The sequence below is a fragment of the Plectropomus leopardus genome, chromosome 8 (genome assembly GCF_008729295.1).
Source record: "Plectropomus leopardus isolate mb chromosome 8, YSFRI_Pleo_2.0, whole genome shotgun sequence".
Classification (NCBI taxonomy): Eukaryota; Metazoa; Chordata; class Actinopteri; order Perciformes; family Serranidae; genus Plectropomus; species Plectropomus leopardus.
The window spans coordinates 29,009,452-29,025,897 of NC_056470.1; the positions used below are offsets into that span (position 1 = coordinate 29,009,452).

General features: G+C 37.5%; 1 long non-coding RNA gene across 1 annotated transcript; it reads left to right on the top strand.

Annotated features, from left to right (window-relative positions):
• Positions 1–5,732: 5,732 nt before the first annotated feature.
• Positions 5,733–8,136, top strand: LOC121946655. The gene is made up of 3 exons (XR_006106036.1): positions 5,733–5,801; positions 6,187–6,330; positions 8,067–8,136. It is a non-coding gene; the product is annotated as an uncharacterized LOC121946655 (long non-coding RNA).
• Positions 8,137–16,446: the final 8,310 nt, after the last annotated feature.

Genomic DNA, 16,446 nt, shown 5'->3' on the forward strand with positions numbered 1-16,446 from the left:
ATTTGTACTTGTATCACTACTTTACTCAAGTAAAGGATCCAAATACGTCTTCCACCACTGGACACAACATACATACATATATTAACAGGACTCGGCTTGCTCTCCTGTAATGCGCCGCTCCCTGAGATCATCTCTCAGCGCCGCCATCCGTGCGCTTCAGCTGTCAGACCTGTAGGCAGGGTCACGCCTCCTCACCCTAATGAGGCAAAACTGCTGTAATTACGCTGACGATCCCCCACTGAGAGCTCTCCTTCCACCATGAGGTGGATGAATCCGGTCCTGGAGGGCCGCAGAGAGGGCTGTCTCACACTGAGATGCCCCACACTCAAAAATAAACCCCCTCACTTAAAAACACGGGCCTGATGACAGCGGCGTCACACCCATCTTACACTCTGAGCTGCACCCAGCTCACCTCTGGAGTAACTGGATATGATTCAGTGTCATCTCCATACAGCATGGTGTCCAGTGGTACTCAGATGCTTTTATTAAAGGGGTATTCCACTGATTTCATAAGTCATGATAGCAATACTCCGCCTGAGAAAATGTTGTATAATATTTTCTGTGGCTCTGGAGGAAACTTCGTAAAGGCTGAGTACACTGAGTAACAGCGTGGGAGGAAATATTTCGGCCTTTTTCTGAAGTTCCATTAATTTTTGAGACTCACAGTTGGAGCACTTATGCATCATGAAACTCTCCCAGAAAATATCTGGCTCATTGATAAAAAAAAAAAAAAAAAAAAAAGGTACAAGCCTGCGTACATTAAAAAAGATGACTACTCCTCTAAAGGCAAAAAATATTCAATCAAATTTTGTCAAATGCTCCACTAATGATGACACTGACATAGAGTCTGCAGATTTTATCAGTTAAATGTCAATTTCTTGTTCACGTTTCGATTAATTCAGCAACTGTACAACCAGGCAGCAAACTACAAGACAGAAGTGCCAAAAATTGCACATCCTCCAACAGACGATTGAGACTGACTCCAAGAGTGAGTCCATTCCCAAAGAGTGCCGCAGGGATGACGTTTATTTGTACCCCAACACAGACGTCAACGTGACCCTGGTTCTCCTGTCAAAAAGCATATGAGATTTTTCCATTGGTTTGTGAGGTACAGCAAAAACTAAACTCTGCTGCAAACAAACGTTTATGATGCTCACATGTTTTGTTCAGCAAGATTATCTTCACAGATAAACACCACTATTATGATTTTTGATGCCTAAATGCATTTGCCAGAAGGAAAAATCTAACGATAGGCTTTAAACAAACTACAGCAAGGTCGAGTGATTTAACATCACCATGACAACAAGACTGTACAGTGGTGTGATGACGTTCTGTAGTCTCATTGAGCCACTTGTTAGCAACCACCTTGATGTGTAAAGGCCACAAAATGAGTTGCATTATGGGAAATGTAGGATCCAGGCTTCATGGAGTTTGATCCACACTACAGACTAAAATTTTGGATATCTTGGCCTCTGCTGCTTCAATTAAAAGCATTTTTTTTGTTGTTCTTCCTTTGGGTTTTTTTTTAAATTTTTATGGAATAACAATACTAAATTGCTGGAGTAGAAGTTGTAATACAGCAGTGTTCAAATAATGTTACAAATAAAAGTCCAGCATTCACAATCTAAAGTTTATTTTAAAAAATGCTATGAAAGAAAAATTCATTATGCAATTAACATGCAATCAGCATTTTAATTGCTCATTGATAAGTTAGTTTGTGCATCTTTATATATATATATATATATATATATATATATATATATATATATATATATATATATATATTATATATATATATATATATATATAGTATATATATATATATATATATATATTGTTGAGTTGTGTAATAAAACTTAATTCATTATATTTTATAAGTTCTTCATGAGTTTTGTGTGTTAACACCTTAATCTGCAAAGTAACTCTAAAAATGTATGGCAGGAGAAGTATAAAAGTTGCACAAAATGAAAATACTCAGTTAAGTGGATCAATATTTGTAGTAAATGTGCTTTAAGTTATTTCTACTACTGATGGTATCGCTGAGTGCTCACCCAGCCACAGTGTTTTTCCTCGGGGGTATTTACGCTGTTAACAAAGAGGATGTCTGCAGATCTGCTGTAAAGAGAAAAAAAATAGTGTAAACAAACAAAATCTGCCACAGAGGAGGTCAACATATCTTTAAGAGGGGACAGTGAGCAGAGGGACAGACAGTGACACAGAGCTGTGAGACAAGAGTACGACAGGCAGGCAGTGATGGTGAATCAGACTCAGTTAAGGTGACAAATTTACCCTCCTCAGCACCAGTGTTGATCCCAGTGAGATAAAGTCTGAGTGACAATTTGACCAGTACTGCCTCCTGATGGAGGAGCTGAAGACTGCACCTCCTTTGTGTCACCGTCCTGAACCGGACCTGTCCGACAGGAGACACACTCATCAGAAACACACCTCTCAGTTTCAACTCACTGCAAGATTTGTTTGTCTGTGCTTCAATTTTTGGATTAAAGTATTCTCACATAGATGAATGTTATAATATGCAACCCTGCAAATTAAAGGACCAGTTCACACAAATCCCACATTTTAGCACTGACTGCGGGTGATATCTGGTCATGAAAAAGGAAAACCTCTTGCTACTGTCACATTTTGCAACCAGCCCCTATTAATGTATCTTACAAAAAATGACACATTTAATTAAAATGGGAATCTCTGTGTCATTTGTACTTGAAGTTTATTTTAGATCAATATTAAATTCATAAAAAAATTACATTTTGAAAGTCCAAAATTTTTCCCAGGGTTTAAAAAAAAAGAAAGAAAGAACATTCACACATAAAAGGACACTTTTTATGTGAAAAATATAATAAGTCATCTATCATTCAATTTTTGTTTATCAAAATCAAAAACAGGAAATGTGTTTTTGGTTTTTTTTTTCGCATTTCTGACTGGGCCACAAAATAATAATAGAGGAAGAAAAACCAATAACCTGTATGTGGTATCCCAAACATTTACAAGAATACATTTAGAAAAGTTAGATTTTCAGTGAGAAATAAATACCTGCATTGGTAACTCTCATAGATGAGAAAAAACGTATTTTATATATATATATATATATATATGACTTTTAAAACATATAATATTTTAAAGAGAGAGAGAGAGAAAAATAGGTCTCCAGGACATCTGGAACAGTGGTTTATATATTTAATAATAATCAATACTTTGAAAAATAACAATTTCATTTATGTTTTTTTTTAATTCAAGTAATTAATATAATGTTGACATATAGGCCAAATTTATGTCTATAAAAATTTTATTAAAGCGAGGCCTTGTGACCTGTAAAGCTTTGGTGACCACTGTCGGGGGTCAGGACCTCAAGGTTAGGAAGCAACGATCTAGAAAAATCCCCAAAGAACTAGAAACTTTGCTCATACAGGCGATATGACCAGATTTAAAGAAATCCAAAGGATCTTATTGGAAAAGATGAAAAACAGATAGTAATTTTTCACTGTGGACATGTGTTGTTCTTTATGTGATTTGTGTGAAGTCATCCTCTCAGTGTTTTGTTGTCTTCGTGCGCTGATGTTTGATGAGGTGTTTTTGTGTTTAACAGAGAGGGAGCGTGCCGGCTGCATATTTATCATCTATCAAATCAACTCTGTGTCTTTGTCAGCTCAGTCAGCCACAACAGCGACCAGCCAGAAGTTGTGTTCACCAGTCTGCTGATGGTGATGGGGGCTGCGGCGCGACGTGAACACACACTGACAGCCTTATGGGGCCGTGAGGCACCAGAGCTGTGGGGTCAGGCCCTGAGGTGGCTACAGGCCATTGGGACAGCACAGCCAAGAGGCGAGCCAGGAGACGACAGAATGGGCACAGTCGCCATGGAAACACAAGCGGCCCAGGCAAATCATGGCAGCTGGTAACTAAGTAACAGGAAACGATGGACCATAGAGGGCGATGAGTCTGGTTAATCATGAGGAGAGAGAGAGGGGGAGCAGGGACAATGACAGGGAGATAAGGGCCACAGTTGTGGCTCAGTGCGGACCCCTCTGTCCTCCTCAGAGCTCAGGCCCTCCTCACGTGCACCAGACTGACACTGGATTAGTGTCAGTGAGCCTCCACCCTTCATTTCACCATCATTTCCTTTAGAAATCCATGAGGGGGTGTAAATGAGCACACAAGGAGCCGGAGAGCAGCCCTTAACCCTTTGAAACCTGAGCAAATTGGCTTGACTTCTTTGAAAACACAGAAAGCAGGCAATAAACAATTTAAGAAATGACCCAAAAATAAGCAGGGGGTAGGACTAGGAGCTTCTTCCTACTCCCTTTTGAACACAGGACAGTACTGCAGTTTTGACAGACAGATTTGTAAACTATGTTTACTTTTATTTCTATTTCAACCATGTTGTTTTTTTCTTCTTTTCTTTCTTTTGTTTTGTTCGAACAAAAAACAAACAAAGAAATTAGTGAAAAATGATCTAAAATGAGCCAAACATATTAATAATATATTAATAATAACAACGATGGTGATAAGAAGAATGAAAACAAGAAATTACCAGAAAAAAAGTGCTAAGGCCTAAATAAAAGTAATAAATATAAATAACATACATTTGTGATAAATATAATAATAATTACAAATACAGTTTTCTTGATATTTTTTCTTTGTGGTGAGATCATTTTCTAATGATTCTTCTGATTTTTTTAAAGCAAATTTTCAGGCCATTTTCTTACTTTTAACTTTTTTTTTTTTTTTTTGCACTTTGCAGAGCATTTCATACCAATTTGCTGATTGCCTTTTTTTTCCAGTGTTATTGAAAGTGATCAGTTTGCTCACGTTTCAGAGGTTTAAATGCTTGTGAAAGGCGTCAGGACGCTGTACAAGAAAACTGATGTTGGTACAGGTTTCAAAGGGTTAAACTCATCTTTTGTGTGTGTACCCTACATGCTGATATTAAAGCAGCTATGATCAATATTTTTACAATAACAGTGCATCAAATGGCAATGTGAAATGTGCTGCTCGTAGTGATGAAGATACAGAGAATTCTCATCTAAATTTACAGGTAGTGAGTTTCAGCTCTTTGTTTATCTGTGACGCCACAACTAGACTGTTTTGATTCACTCTCACCGCATTTATAACCATTTTCAGCCAAAAAGCTCTAAAACATCCTCCACACAACCCAAACACCAGAATAAATGTTTGGCATTTTATGTTTCTGCAAACATGTAACATTTGTAGCCCAGGAGATATTATTATATTTTATGTTTTAACAATGCCATGGTTAACCTGCAGTGATGTTTAGGGACTGTTCTTTATTTATCAGAGGAGGGTGTGACTGGGTTTTTTGAACCACCCTGAAGCTTCTCATTTTTTCCCTCGAGCCTCCCTGAGTGACGTGAAAAGAATGAAGTGATGAAATGTCATATGCTTTGATTATTTATTTATTTTTTTCTGATGAAAGTTTTACATTTCAGCTAAAATATGAGTCACTTCACATGTCAAGAAAACTCTTTCGCCTAAAAGAAGAACCAGAAATGTGTCACTGTGAGAACTTTTGTCCAGTTTACACTGAATTCCTTTTCTGAAACCTTTAGATGAATTTCGGCTCTGATGAGCTCTGAGTGTCTTCAGTAAATGGACTGATCCTGGTTCAGCTTGTTTGTCTGATCCAACACAGACTTTTCATTAATTAGACACACCTGCGTGAAACAGCCTTCTGAGGCTGACTGAAGGAAAACAGAAGCAGCACAAATGGGATTTGAACACAAAACCTTCAGACTGCAACATTTCTTCTTTACCAACTGAGCTATCAGGTAAATGTGTTGTGAATATCACACAAGAAAGATTGAACTTTGTCAATTTGTCAGTATGAAAATGTTTCAGTTTGAATCCATTTTAGTGTAATCTGTTTAATTGTGAACATGTTTGTTTTTTGTTTTTGTCAATAATCAATAATTTTATGAAACAGTCCTCCGCGGGTTAGCTGAAGGAAAACATAAAATCTCAATTGAGACTTGACCTCATAACTTTCTGTCTTTTAAACATTTTACTTACCATCTGAGCTATCAACAGCTTAAACAACCTCATTCTCACACACTCAGGTATTAGACTTTGTCATTTTGTCGGTGTCAACATGTTTCAGTGTGAATCTGTTTTATTTTGAAGGTGTTTGAGTCTGTAAACTTTCTTTTTCTGCAGGCTGATGAAGGTGAAGTTTCTGCAGCTTCAGTCTGATCTTCTTCCTCTCTCTGATTCTCTGTGTTGATCAGAGCTGAAGATTGTCCGACGGTTAAAAATGTCGATTCTCAACGCAAAGAGACGTGGGTTCAAGGCCCACCTGAGGTATGCAACACAGCAGTGAGTGTGTATGGGGTTTAAAAAAAAAAGGTCAAAACAACAAACACTAAAACTTTCAAACCTTGCATTGCGATTTCAACTTGCAAATTTCCAAATTTCATCATCAACCAACAAGGAGGACAGCAAGCGCAAGAAAAGTAATGGGTTTGGCTGCATTATCTTTCTAAATCAGTTTAAATGATCTGCAGTTTCAGTCTGCAGGCTGTTTCACTGACTGCAGGTGATGGAGGAGCTCATCTTGTGACCTTCACCTGCATATTATGTTTTATTCAATAAACCTTAAGTAAACCGTATTATGTATTTAAAGGATCATCTACATGATTTTAGTGTTTCTTTTTAATCTTTTAAAACCAGAAACATTCACCTTAATTAAAATGGATGTAACGTATTTTAAAATATGGAAAATAACATGAGTATCTACACCGTAATTTGCACCTTAGTGGACACAGATCATTCAATTGAGATGCAAGTTTGAAGTTAAATAATGGATAAACTTATAAGAGAGTGTTAATATTTTACCTTATTGCCTGAGGGACTGTTTGTTATTTAAGAAAGGGAAGGAGGTGGTGCAAAAAGGGGGAGACACGTCAGATCATTTTTAAAACACTGGAGAGGGGCATACAACTTTAAATGGTTGTCTTTAGTACTTATTAATACTAACTTAATATAAACGTATTGGTACAATTTAAAAAACAAAAAACAAAATAGGGAAATGACCCTAAACAAAACAAAAAGAAATTTAAAAAGATTCCATAAAAACAAAAATTAAATGTATAATTATGATAATTAGAAGTGTAGTTCTCTGGAAAAAAAATCCCTCGCTTTTCAAAAATTAATTTTCTAAATCTACTGATTTCCTGCAATTTGCAGCATATTTCTTTTTTTTTTTTTTAAGAAAGCGAAACAATTCGCTCAAGATTTAAAGATTTAAACACTTGTGAAAGCCATCTAAATGCAGCACAACGAAATTGTTACTGATCTGGAGATTATTTTGTTCAGCTGTGTTTGACAAAATTGAAATATCTTAAATGTAATTGTGAAAAATACACTAAACTAAAAGTCAATGCATAGAGGTTTTATGATCAGATTTCTGCACAACTATCTCAGAGACGTTGCATGTCTGTGTGAACGCCCTCTGTGGTCTTAGAGGCTCCGAGGGGCCCAGAGGAAGCCTGCCACCTCCACACAAAGGCAGATTTTATGTGTGACCCCGGTGACCTAACCACTGCTCATAACTAAAGCTTTATCTCTGACACAACATCTGCTTATGAACCCGCAGGCACCAACAAGTTAAGTGGCAACAAATTCCACAAGTTAAGCCAAGACAGCCCACTGCTGTCATCAGCATACCCAAACATGACCTCACACCTGATCTGTCCATCCACAAAATCTGCATAATTGATCACCCGCTCCGTCTCGCATGCATGGATCTGCCTGTGCCACCTGTTTGCAGCCTCCATCATACCAATATACTCGGCCTCGACAACTGGGCTCACTGCAGAGAGACACAAACACTCCCCGCTGCCCAAACACTCTACAGCTCTCATTCAGCCCCCCTGATTGGCTGTGACATGCTTGTAGTGACCCCCCACCGCTGCTCTGACATCCACTTTGTCACGGCTGTATGAGACATCTGATTGCACCTGTCAGGCTCTGTCCTTTAAGCCTTATCCTTTAAACGCTCCCGCTGACCTTTGTCTCTGTTTTCTTCCCCTTTTCAGGCTTTTCTTCCTTGTTTTCAGACCACGTGTTATTCCTCCTTCTCTGCCCACACCACATGACAGAATAAAACCCTGTGAGCCCCAAAAAGAGATGGAAGTATGCAGTTACTTAACTGAGGTAAAAGTACAAATACCAAACTGTGAAAACACTGTTTAACAAATGAATGTTCTGCATTAAAAATGTTACGTGAAAGTAAAAAAAGTAGAATCGGGAAAATGTACATAACATTTTAACACCTGGATTTGACATCTGTTTTCTTGAGCTGCATTTTGATGCCTTTGAAATGCATTTAAGGCTCTTAAACCTAAAAAAAAAAAACAAAAATATTTTTAAAAAACACAGGAAAAAACACAATTTGGCAAGAAATGTCCCACAAAAGAAAAAGAAAGAAATGGTGAAAGGTGACAGGAAACTGACCTGAAAATCTGGGGGGCAGGGAGGCATTAGATATTATCACAAAATGAGGGAAAATGTCCACAAAACTAGATAAAACTATATTTATTATATTAAATTTTTGTGGGTCATTTTCTTGTTTTTTTGTTTGGGGTTTTGTTTTGTTTTTTTTTACCTTTCTTCTTTAATTTAAACTTTTTTCTAATTTCTTGCTAAACACAATAGAAAAAGACTTTTTTAATCAAAATAGTTGATATATGTATTGAAGTAAAACGCACAATATTTCACTCTGAAAATGTAGTGGAGTAAAAGTACAAGAACCTTCAATTTGTACTTAAGCACAGTTCTTGAGTAAATGTACAAAGTTACATTCCACCACTGGCCCCATATAAATTGATATCACATTTACTGAAAAATATTGTAATAATTATAGATTGCTTGTAATAGTTTGTGCCTCCTGTTGGTATCATTTTATTAACAAACCTACAGGAGTTTGCAGACAACAATATCTTCACAGTATGACGGCTGAAATGCCATTCAAATCCCACTGTGGAGTTATATTCAGTAACAGCATAACGCTGGCCTTCTTACAGTCAACAAATCCCACGACCAAAACCAACAGTGTGTCAGTTCTTCTCTCAGTGGCTTTTGTTTTGTTTAGTCTCCAGATGGAGCACACAGCTGTTTAATAAACCAATAAATAAACAATAGACACAAAATTAGTAACTAGCTGGGGCATAATGGAGCATCTAGCAGCTTAAGAGCCTGATATTTCCCTCAGGAGTTTGCAGAGACCAAAAACAAAAGCTAAAAGAGTGAATATTGGACTGGCATTCATCAAGTAAATATATGGGACGGGCTTTTAATTCCTTTCACACAAAACTGTTGCTCTGCAAAGATGGGAAATGCACATTGTTTATTTAAGACTTTAAAACCTGGACAAATTAGTTTTTATTTTTGTAACCCTTTGATACTATTATTTATTTATACCTTTGAAAAATGGGCAAATTGGCTTTTATTGTCATAAACAAGGGAAGAAGGTAATGAGCAGCAAAAGATTATAAAAAGAGATTATAAAAAAAGAATTACCTGAAAATTCACCCCAAAAAAATACAAACAAAAAAAGAAAAATGTAAAACCAAAAAATTACAAAGTGAGAGAATAAAACATTTTTTTATTAATTTTGTAAAATAATTTTAAATATATAATTATGAGCATCGTTCACTGGACATTATAACTTCACTTTTTAAAAAATAGTATTCTAGTCTCTGTTATTGACTGTGCTGGTAATACTGTCTTCTTTGGTGCTCATGGTGTCAGTAAAATTAACTGAATTATTGAATTGTGTACAGTCTTACCAATGTCACATTGTGAGTCGTATGGCCATATTGACAAAAGTTTAAACATATATACATATTTGTTTGCGTGACCTAAGCAGCTAACTTGTGTTATTTCCAGCAGTTAGCCAACAACCTGGTTTTATACATTCAAAGAACTTCGATAAAAATGAACTGCATGGCACCTAGACCGGGCTTCTTATAGAGACATGCCTTTATTTTTAAAAATGTGTCACCACACCAGGCTAGTAAAAGGGACTGGGTGTTTAATTGGGACGTGGCTTTTATCTGACGTTTTTTGGCATTCATCATAGCCAAGTACTACTCTAGAGTATACTATACAAATATACAATAAATGAAAGCCACGATTGTCTTAATTGCACATGCAGTGACACATAACTGGCTGACTACGACTTTATGAGGTCTATCTGACAAATATGACAAAAAAAGCAGCACCACTTGGACTAGCGACATGCAGATCTGCAGTACACAGCAGATGCTAGAGGAGATACCAATAATATTGGAAACTTGTTGATTTTTTAAATGATTAATAATAATGACATTTGCTAATGGATATTCTGGAGGAAGGGAGCGATCATTTTTGGTCTTCTCGTGAGATTTGTTCACCTCCGACCACTTTTACAGTAAAAAATACATTTTAAGACTTTAAACTAAACTGAAACAAAGCTGCAGACTGTACAGGCCGAGGGCTGAGCAGTTAAATTGTTCTGAAAAGCCTCTAGCAGTCGATGTTTTCAGAAATGATACTCATTCATAAAACCGTCAGCCAAATCGCCTCCCAAGAACCTTTGTCTCTGTTTTCTTCCCTTTTTCAGACTCCTCGTTCTCACACCACTTGTTATTCCTCCTTCTTTGCTCACACCTCATTGACTCTCATGAAAGTCAAGATTTTTCTTCATACACCTTGATATTACATGATATGTGCAATACTCTGCTGCTATTTTTAAGTTTTCCATCCAATTGAGGCAGGTGCAGCAGTAGCATCTCTGGGGGCCAGAGCGAATAATTAGGGAGTGAATCATAATTTCAGACATTCATATGAGATCAAATGGCATATGAAAATGAAAGTGCTGTGTTGTTTTGAGTTTGGGGTTATGCGTTCTCTACCCCAGAGTTAATCAGTCGCAGAAATGGCTAAACCATGTCTGTCTCACTGAGTAATCTTATCATCGAGGCCCAAGAGTTTACAACTAATGCCAGAGCTGCTATCCATGATGAGATTAGCTGAATATTTGATACAGAGGAAATAATTAGGACTTGCTAACAAATGTATACGCTCTTGGTATTTATCCCACTTGAACAAGTGCTTTCTCGACACATTAGACTTTGTTACACCAGTCATTCAAGCTTTTGACTTGAATTTATGGTGGGTTTCTTTCCTCCTTTTGTAGTCACAATTGAGACCCCTGAATTCCTTTGTCTGACCTTTTAACCCAACAAATGATAAAGAAAACTGCAAGTTATCAATATCTTTTTAGATGTTTTAACTCTTTAAAGGAAAAGCACATATATTAACATGTTCTCCAGCACTACACTGTCACTTATCATCACCCACGGGGAGAAAAGTGAACATTTTGATTAGGCCTTTGGGAGGATGGGCAGTGAAGAGGTGGTCAGACAAACAAAGCCTACCCTCACCCCTGTGACCTGGCTTTAGGCTACGACCAGAGTGGATCTACACTCACCACAGATGGTGTCACAAAGGCCCAGAGTTATCTTCATAATGACATCATAAAAGACATTCGGGCACAATTTGTTGTGTTGAGTATTAAAGCAATATTTCACACTGTAAGAGCATTTTCACATCAGCGGTTGTTCACCTCAGGATCAGTCTGTAAATACTGTGATACTGTGAACATCAGCTCCCCCCGTGGACACACAGCCGACAGAGTTCAGCCTTTGTGGTCCCGTCTCTAACCATTCTCTTATTTCTTAGCTTGAACATAAATTCAGACACATGCATTAACCCCTGGACCTCCTTGGTGACTCTCTGTACCATCCTTTCTATAGCACATATATGACTGAAAAAGGCCGTAACTCATTTTAGTCATGCAAACCAAGTTTCAAGGGACAAAATGTTACTTTGACCCTTGACAACAACATTTACTAAGGTATATTTTATGACAGTTATGTCACTGATTAAAGTATGAACATCTCCATTAGGCCCATATCTCAACTATCCAGTCACTTACAGTGCTTTAGCAGTTGCCTTTCTATGTGTTTACACAATAAAACTGTGCTATAATATGTTTATGCCCCATATACAATAAGAAACTGAAAGATTTGTCAACTTTATAACTAAAAATTATTTTGCCCTCACTATACGTTGAGCTATGAAGTGAGAAAAACACACTGTAGGCAGTAATTAACTTTTTGAGGTTTTTGCGCTAGAAGAAACTGTGAAACTATTAAAACATGTTTTTGAAACCCTGACGAAGACCATTGTTTGGTCGAAACATGTTGGCTTTTTTAATGATTTGGCCACTATAATAAAGGCTTTTTAAAGTAATTACTCCTTGTTTTTCACGTTTTCATACTCTTGGAGTGCCTGGATTTCCCTCTCGTTTTGTCCTGTTGTTTCCTGTCTTCCATGAGCACCCGATGCTATTTCATGAATAATAAGCATTAATTCCCATTAGAGAATGTGATGGTGTGTCACACCGTGTGAGACAGAGGCGTCATCTTTGACATACAGCGCTCTATTAACAAAGTGTATGCACTCGCTCCAAAAATGCAACTGTTTATAATGTCAAAGTATGTGAGTGGAGATGGTGCACCGGGGTGTGTAATCCAGTTTTGGACTGCCAAGTCACATGGATCTTTGATGTTTATCATGATTACTTTTTTTTCCAAATACTATTGCTTAACCACTGTAGCAGGCAGGATGACAAAGCCCAGTTGTCACAAGATAGCACCCCTGTCCCATAAATTTAACACAGTGTAACATCAAGTTAATATTTTCTATTCAGTAAAAATAATTAATCTAGGGGTGCTCTGTAGCTCAATTGGTAGAGTAGGCACCCCATATACAAAGGTTATGTCCTTGTAGTGGCTGCTGGTTTGAGTCCGACCATGGCCTTTTGCTCTCCCCATTTCTCTCTAAAGCCTTTCCTATCCAATTTGAAAAATGAAAAAAAAAAACCACCTAAAATAATATTTAAAAATGATTCATCAATTTAGTAAATGTACAATGAAAGTAAACTTAAAGTATAAATAGGCCTAACTTCCCTGCTGGAAAAAAAGGCAAATAATCAGCCTGTGCTGGTAGCTGGTTTTAGCTGGTTTCAGATGTCCCAGGTCTTGCTGGTCCTTGATGGTTTGAAATGCTGGTGTGGCCATCCTGTCAGTCTGGTTGGTATCAAAATCCGGTTGGTAACCAATCTGGTTGGTAACCAATTCACAGGAACTTTAAAAGATAAACCAGCTACAGTGACCATCAAAAGCTGGTATGACGTGCTATAGGTCTACCATCAAAATTATGAAAAAACATACCTGAAAATGGTCAAACAAGCTAGTCAACCTGTGTTATTTTGTTGTTTTTTTCCCCTGCATGTTATATTAGCAACACATTAGCCTCAGAGTGATAGCAGCCTAGTTTGTTTAGCACTCAGCTGCTGACAAAAGAGTTCATAAATTGCAAATCAACAAATCTGCAATTAAAAAAAGTAATTTTAACAAATGCATCAACAAGAGATATTGGTGGAGTAAGATATCTGCCAGTATTTGTTTGGTTGTTTGACACAGTGGTGGGTGTAACATTGTGCAGGAACAGTTTTGAAACTCTTCTAGCAGTGGTTGCTACGAGCAACAGAGTGTTCAACCGATTCAAACTGCTGTCGGCAAAATAGTGAGACCTGCTCAATCTTGTCTGACTGTCTCTGTGTTGACTGGCAACTCAGTACAATTCTCACAACCAGCTACTTTCTCAGTGTTTTTACTGTTACTAATGAATGACATTTAAATGTTGTAACAGTGTATGAACTGGTACAGTTGTTTACCCAAAGACATTAGAATTTAAATCCTCAGCTATACTTACACATTTATATACACACACTTGTTAACCCTTTGAAACCTGAGAAAATTGGCTTGATTTCTTTCAAAAACGTGGAAGAAAAACAATGAGCAACTTTACAAGAAATGGTCAAAAATTTGCAGGATTTTTTTTTTTAAATAATCCAAGTAAATTACATAAAAATTAGCAAAAACAATCAAAGAAGTCAAAAAAAAAGAAACAAGAAAATGACCTTGTTCAAAGTGCTTTATAGCTAATTTTTAAATATATAATTATTAGAAATAAACATATAGTTTTCTCGACATTTTCTTTTTTCCTTTAATAATAGCTAATAATGTCCCCACAGTTAATTTTCAAGACATTTTCAACTTTTACTATTTTTTTGCAGTTTGACAGACATTTCTTGTCAAGTTGCTCATTACCTTTTTCATCTGAATGTAGCACAAGAAAACTGTTGTCGATCCAGCTTCTAAAGGGTTATTCAGGTTTTTTGAATTCTAGTATTGTTGCCTGTTAACATCTTATCCTGGTTTCAGAGACCCAGATAAGCCCTTACTCTGGTTTTGAGAGACCTGGTTATACTAGCTGGAGTAGGCTGCTACATTTGCAATCACTTGGCTGAAGGCTCTCTGGCTGCCAGATTGTTGGGATCTTGTTTCAAGGTATTAAAGACACTTGGACCCTTCCTCTTGTCACCTGCCTTAGTGCCATTTAGCCTATTTCATTCAGGGTGTCACCATCAGATGATGCTTTCTTCAAACCACTCAGAAACATGTGCGATGGCCCACATCAGCCAATTATATGTTTCTTTGTTTAGGCGTGTTTTAGTGGTGTAGTGGAGGGTGTATACAGGCATACCTGTTTTCTGGCTATTACCCACCAGCCAAAAAAGGCATTGGAATATATAGGGTAGTGTAACTAGTGGGCCTCATACACCCACCTCATCAACACTACAGGCCAGTTTGTACAGTGTCTCCCAGACCTTAAGCAGTTACTTCAGTAGCCTAAAGTTTGCCACCCATCTTTTAAACGGCCTAAAAACCCTGATTTTACCCTCACATTTCCAGCAATGACTTCAGTTACAGGAAAATACTACATAAAAAACCTGGAGGATAAGATTTTGCTACATTCCATGTAAGTCAAAGCCCAAGTAAGACCAAATCCAAAGTAGGGCACACAGAGGTGTAGTAGTTGATGAAATGGGTAGGTAGATGGGTAAGTTACAGAAGAGGAAGTGGGTATACTCTAACAATGGCTTTTTATCTGATAGGTGGGTATAGCCTACTGTGAATAGCCAGTAAAGAGGTGGGTGTACCCTATGTACCTGCGTATGCCCATCCACTACACCAAAGCAGGTACATGCTCGTACTTGGATCGTCCTTATTCCTTAGTTATACTAAGATCAGTGTATGTAGTAGGCATATTACATGCCATCATAAGTTACATTAATTCATTTTTATGTCTATTGCTATTGTTATATGTTGTTATTGTTACAATTATTGCTGAAATACATCTCTACCCCTCCCTTTCTTTCTCTTCTTTGTATCAATTTGTCATATATTGTAATCTTATTGTTCTTTATAACATCTAGCCTATTACACGTCTGTCCATCCTGGAAGAGGGATACCTCCTCAGTCACTCTTCCTCGGGTTTGCCTTTTTTTCTCGCCATTATAGGGGTTTTGAGGGAGTTTTTCCTTAGTCCCTATGAGGGTCCAAGAACAGAGGGATGTTGTAGCTATGTTGTAAACCTGCCAAAATAAGATATGCGATAATGGGCTTTATAACTATATTGAAAAATGGAATAGATATTCTGCTCCATTCACTAAATGGCCCATTTTGGTTTAGGCCAACACAGCTGTAAATCAATTTCCATATTGTTTTTTGTTTGTTTATGAGGGGGGTACTGAAAACCTTTGCTCCAGTGTTATGGTTTTAAAACTAATTATTTTTAATAATAATAACAATACTACTACTACTAGGCCTACTACTACTAATAATAATGTGACTATTTAGGGATTACATTTCAAAACAAAATTACAAAAGTGCTTCACGGTCATTTTTATTTTGAAACAAATAGTATAAGTGTATAAGTTAAGCCTAAACTGAAATGTAAAGCTTCGGTGTCATTTTGAGTGGCTCAGCATATGTGGTTCAGAGGGTGTAATGGCTCCACTCTTGAACTGCGATATCACAAAATGGCCCTGTCGCCGCCATATTGGGTGCGCGGGGTTGTTGTTGTTGGGTATCCCGGTCAGTTTGTGTCGCGAGGCCCGTCGACCGTTAACGGTTGACGTTGATGAAGTCGCCGCGTGAGTCGCTCAGTGCTGTGACCGTTAAAATTCCGTCCACCTGTTAGCCGATAGAGCGCCATGACACTGTCACCACAGCACACACTGTGAACAGGCCGGAGGAAACGGACTGATAAACAGATAAACAGACAAGTATTTAAAATTGCGACACAGCCGCCATGTTTGCGAAACGGTATCTTTTGTATCCTTACAGCGTGCGAACATTACACAATGACGAGTTGTCATTTTTAATGTTTCAATAGCGACCGTTTTGATCGTTAGCTCATATAACAGAAACAAAAACTCCCGGATGATCGGGCTAGCTC